This window comes from Asparagus officinalis, chromosome 9 (genome assembly GCF_001876935.1).
Source record: "Asparagus officinalis chromosome 9, Aspof.V1, whole genome shotgun sequence".
NCBI lineage: Eukaryota > Viridiplantae > Streptophyta > Magnoliopsida > Asparagales > Asparagaceae > Asparagus > Asparagus officinalis.
In genome coordinates this window covers 25,558,425-25,564,630 of record NC_033802.1, presented here as the reverse complement: position 1 = coordinate 25,564,630, position 6,206 = coordinate 25,558,425, and positions in this window count along the sequence as shown.

Sequence of the window (6,206 nt, the reverse complement as noted above, 5' to 3'; positions counted from 1 at the left end):
ACGGGGCGAGGACTTCTCATTCGTGAATGGAGATCTTTATGAGAGTAAGGAGAAATTGATCCATGCGCTTCGCTCGTATGCCATTGCAAAAAATATCAAGTTTAGGCCAACAAAAAATAACACAACAAGCTATAATGCGGTTTGTTTTTATCGCAAAGATGGTGAAGATGAAGATCTTGGTGGACACTACTGATAGGAAAAATCTGCAAGCGCACAGACTCATTGTTGCTATCAAGGTCGATCCCACAGGGACTAGGGGTTAATTACCAAATTTCACGTTATTCGACTAGCTAAACTGCTATCAAGGTCGATCCCACAGGGACTAGGGGTTAATTACCAAATTTCACGTTATTCGACTAGCTAAACTAATGAGTAAATTAGAAGAGATGAATCTAGGGGTTAATTACCAAATTTCACGTTATTCGACTAGCTAAACTAATGAGTAAATTAGAAGAGATGAATATTAAAAGAAATAAAATAAACAGCTAATCAGGTGGAATTCAATATAATGAAGGGCCAGGGTTGGGTTATCACCACAACTTCGATGCTCAATGATGAATTATTTTAATTCTCGGTGTTGGTTTAAACTAGAAAGGGTGAATTAGCCTAAATTAATCTAAAGCCTCTTTCAAGGTCTAAAGATCATGCCTAATTAATCTCAATTAACCTACATTCGTGGAATCAAGATTAAATTAAACCCATTAAGCTTTATGCTAATCCAAATCAAATCCCCAAGGAATCTAGCCTACTTTCGTGGTTCGAGTTCCCTGCTTAATTTCTAGAAGTCCGGTATTAATCGTCACCTTTCAGTCCTTCAATTAATTACCTATGATTGCTAATACGGTGATCAAGCGAATCAACAAAATTAAAACTCTCAAAATCAAGTTAAAAGATTTAAACTTTCACCAAGAACCTATATTAATTCATCATCAATCACCAAAAAGTTAGGTTCTTTCCTAATCCTAGACAGGAAATCTACTCACACATGATTGGGATAAGAGAATACATCAAATAATTATGCAAATCAATCATAAGAAGAAATAAATTAAAGAGAGGAAAGAATTAACCCGTCTTTCAATTGAGATCTTCAAAATCAAAACTTACAATCCAATCTTGTACAAGAAAATAGTATCTTCCTTCAATACTTGAACTCTAAAATAGTTGCTAATTGATGGCTAAGTGGGGTTATTCATTGGTGTAATTTGGGGGATAATGGGATAATTTTTGGAACATTACTTTTTGGTGTTATTCATTGGGGTAATTGGAATTGGAGTCAATTTTGTGGTGTTATTGATTTGTTAGGGTAATTAGGGGACAAATACTCCACTTTCCCCTAAATTACACCAACTAATTAAAGATCCCCTCCACCCCTTCCTCATAATTACCCTAAATTTACCTCATCCTCCATATTGGAACAATGTTGTTCCACTTTGAAGGCAATTGGGATAATTTTAAAATATTTTTGTATTACTTAACTAATACATGCTAATTATATTATAAATATATGATATGATATATAAAATATAACATATATTAATATTTTAATAACATAATTTAATAACATATATTAATAATATTATATAATAGTAATTATAGTATAACTTATTTATTATAATATTATATAATATTTTAATAATATTATTATATAATATAATTTTAATTTTAATATAATATTTTGGCTATAACTTTTGCGTCCGATCTCGGAATGAAGTGATTCAAGTTGTATTGGAAACCTGTTGAAGAGATCTACAACTTTTATCTTTTGAACTTTTCCGAATTCAAATTGCATCATGGTCCAGTTCTTCATACTCGTACATCCATTTTCTTCACGAACCATGCATTCGAAATCTTGTTGTTGCTTCAAACTCTTGTTCAACTTCCAACGATCATCGAATCTTTCAACCTTGAGCCAATACCTACATATAAGAACACAAACAACGGCAGTATCCTCGATCTAAATACAAAATATGCATTAAACATCCGTAAATCATGCTTAAACACACTAAGATAATGCATATTTTACGTGTTTATCAACTACGACGGGAATGCGAATTATCCTTGGAAGCTTAATTTACGTTCGGGTGTAAGAGTAGGTGGGCATTTCAAAATCATGACGTACAACAGAGTCCACAAATATAGCAATCCTTGATTGGAGATGAATAACAAGTATGCATCCTCTTCTTTTATATATCGATTGATTTTACCGCATCTGAGGGAGGATCTTGATCTACGGCCAAAAGATTTTCGTCTTTTAGTGCATAAAGCGATCAACTTAGATGTATCATATAATAAGTGTTGGAATGCTAGGAGGAAGATGATAAAAATATTTGGGGATTGGGACAAATCTTATGAGATCTTACCACATTATCTTGAAGCACTCAAAAGTGAAAATCCTGGGACTGTATATGAAGTTTCATCAGACCCTCTTGATGGTGAAGAACGACAATTCACGAGTGTATTTTGGGTATTTAGGCCTTGTATTGAGGGTTTCCAATAGTGTCGTCCTATTTTTAGCATTGATGGCACCCACTTATACGGCAAGTATAAAGGCGTTTTGCTTGTTGCTACCGGAGTTGACGCGGATGGCGGTTTGTTTCCTTTGGCGTTTGTAGTGGTTGATATTGAAAACACAGAGAATTGGACGTGGACTTTTGCATGCATTAGATATCATATCCCTAGTGTGGAGGCGTGACCGATTACATTCATATCTGATAGGATGAAAGGAATTCGAAGAGTACTCCAACGTCATTTCCCATCACCACATGCATATTATTATTGCTTGCGACATATTAGGGACAACTTCAAGAAGAAATATGGAAACGATTAGGTTCAAGATCTTCTTTGGCAAGCCGGATGTGCAACAAAAAAATTAGTTTATGACCAAATACGAGAGAGGATTAAGTTTATTTCTCGAGCTGCACATGATTGGATCGAAACTAGTTTGGGACCATACAATGTTGACAAGTGGGCATTATGTGAAGATGGCGGGAGACGGTTCTGTATGATAACTACGAATGCTTCAGAGAGTTTCAGTGGTGTGCTCAAGGGAGCACGTGGTATGCCAATACAGTCACTAGTTGCTAAAACATTTTATAGACTTAATAACTTCTTTCTACGACGTCGCGAACTTGGTGAAAATATCCGCTCGGAGCTCACACCGAAGATTGATGAAATGCTAGCGGCTCAGATTGTACAAGCTCGATCCTCTCATGTCGTAAGATACGGTTTTAATAAATGGGAGGTCATTGAGGGAATATCACATAGAGAAAGTTGCTCTTACAAAGTTAACATGCTAGTGGATCACACATGTACATGCACTTACAATGTATCGCAATTACAATGGATTCCTTATTCACATGTTATCGCGGCTTGTTCTGATCTACAAGGTGGTGCGAGGATTTCACATTATGAGTTCATCGCGGCTTGGTATTCTATTTACAACTATCGACAAACATACAAAGAGTGATTTTGTCCACCATATAATAGTCAACATTGGACACAAGACGGATCACTGATATTACCTCCTTTGTGTAAAAGGTCAGTGGGGCGCCCTCGTTCTGTATGAATTAGAAGTTGTATGGATGACGGTCATGAAAGAGTTAGGAGGAGAAATAAGTATAGTAGATGCGATCAACCGGGCCATAACAAAAATAATTGTCCAGCTAGGATTAGGTGTTGATGTTGTAGCGGTTTCGATCTGTGTTTGTTTCCGTATGTCATTTGTGATTATAATTTGTAGCGGTTTCACTCTGTGTTTGTTTCCGTATGTCATTTGTGATTGTAATTTGTAGCGTTTTGTACTATGTTATATAAATTTAATGTTTGGTTTTAAGTTATTGCTTTCTTCACGTTGTGCATTTGTTTGTTGTTTATATTTGTCACGCCCCGCTTCCCAAAATACCAGGGAATCGGAACGTGAACAAGCCCGCGACGAATTAGACTGAGGAGAAATAAGTACTAGACCCCTTCTGCTCAATATAATACGCTAAGCGTCAAGCAATATAAAGCGAAGTCACAGGTCCCCGATCACAGTAGCGAGAATAGTAAACAACTCAGAACAGAAAATATACATATCACAACTGAAACATCATCCCAGACATAATATTCGGGCCAATAAACAACTCAGAACAGAAAATATACATATCACAACTGAAACATCATCCCAGACATAATATTCGGGCCAAACATGCCCTTATACAAAACTATAAACATCATCCCAGACATAATATTCGGGCCAAACATGCCCTTATACAAAACTATCTGAATGAAATACTAGAAAAATATAAAATACAATGATCCGACAGAAAATAAAAGGACTACAAAAGTAAACTAGGGTCATCAACTAACTAAAAGAGGTAACTAAGCTCTGATTTGTTCTTCTGCTCCATCTGCAAAGCCTTCCTACGGGGGATCCTCTGGCTCCTGTACTACTCCGAACTGTAGTTGTCCATTCTCTAAATCTGACGTACATCCTGAGAGAAAAGGAGTACGTTAGCGTGCATGGCACACGACAAGATCCCAAAAGAAAGAATAGAAACAGTCGAACGACCAATGCAATAATAGTAATAACAATGGAAACATGCAACTGAAATACTAATAATCTAAATATAATTTACTACTAGAATAGAATAATCAGAATAAATCCAAGGAAATCAACCAAGTAACAAGTCGATCATGCAGCTAGCGATCAAAATAATCATCCAAGCACATGGTCATACACTAGATGAAATTAATACTTAAAAATCTACAACTCGAGACATAGTACGTCGAACGAAATAATCCAAACAAGGAAACCCTCATGTATATACCATATGTCTCAAATTGTAGATAATTAAATATAAATCTCGATCTATGTATGAAGAGAAATACAACTGATCCGTATCTCACAAGAATCCATAATCACCTTAAGTAATAAGGTTATGTAACTAGTCATTCTATAACAGGTTACTGGTCCACATCTCACACAAAGTCAACGCTCATATCATCGGATAACTGACTGTTCACAAATCTCCTACGTGCATCCAATACCGCTACACGAATCGGTCAGAGGACTACACGCAATCCGATTCCGGCCTGGTCCGAACTCAAGCAGGACTCGGGTGACTACATAACTTTCACTGACTAAAGTGACTACACGAATTCACTTTAGCCCTACAAACCAACCCCAGTGACTACACGGATTCACTGGCGCGAGCCTAGAAGATACATCAACAGCTATATCCGATCACATTAACATGGACTTTCCAGTCCTAACTCTTCTCGTTTTACTAAGTCAACACACACATGTCTCTAGGTCACGCAAGGCTACTACGGTCATGACTACTAACGGTTCTCAAACACAACCATAAATAACGAATACAAATGATCATGTATGATAATATCAAGACATATCACATAATTAAGAATCAAAAATTATAAAATTGTTCTAAAATAATCTTCTGAAATAATAATTTATTTACTTCAAAATAATTCTTTTTACAATTTAAATTCTTTTAATTTAATTTCAAAATAAACCTTTTTTCCAAAATAAGTTATTTTCTTAAAAATAATCTTTTAAATGAATGAATTCATAAATTTAAAAATAATCTTTTTATAAGATAAATTCTCATTAATTCAAGATAGTCTATTTTCCCAAAATAATTTCTTCTTAAAAATATTTATCATTCTAAAATGATTTCTCCCACAAGATAATTTCTAAAAATTATTATAATTATTCTAAAATGATTCTTTTTCCAAGATAATTCCTTTTAAATTATTATAATTTTCCTAAAATAATTTTTTTCTCAAATAAATTCTTTTTAATTAATATAATTATCTAAAAATGATTCTGCTGCTGAAATAAATTCTTTTAATTTATCATAGCTATTCTGAAAATACTAATTATCATATTATAATGATTTATCCAATATCATTCGTCAAATCCTCACACGTAGATAATTATTAACAGATCTAAAATTACAGATAATTCATAATAAATACAAAATTCAGATATGAGCAAGTGGAACCTTGCCTCGGGGTTCGTCGAACGAATCGACGTTGACGTGCAAGTCCTCGATGAGCGTCGGTGAAGGCGGCGACGACGGAGTTCATCGGAGGAACTCGGCGACGAAGGCTGCAGGTGGATCTGAGGGGGAAGCGGGGTTAATGTTCGTCAGGCGGAGCTCGACGGCGAGAAGCTCGGGCTCGAGGCGACGATGAGGAAGGTC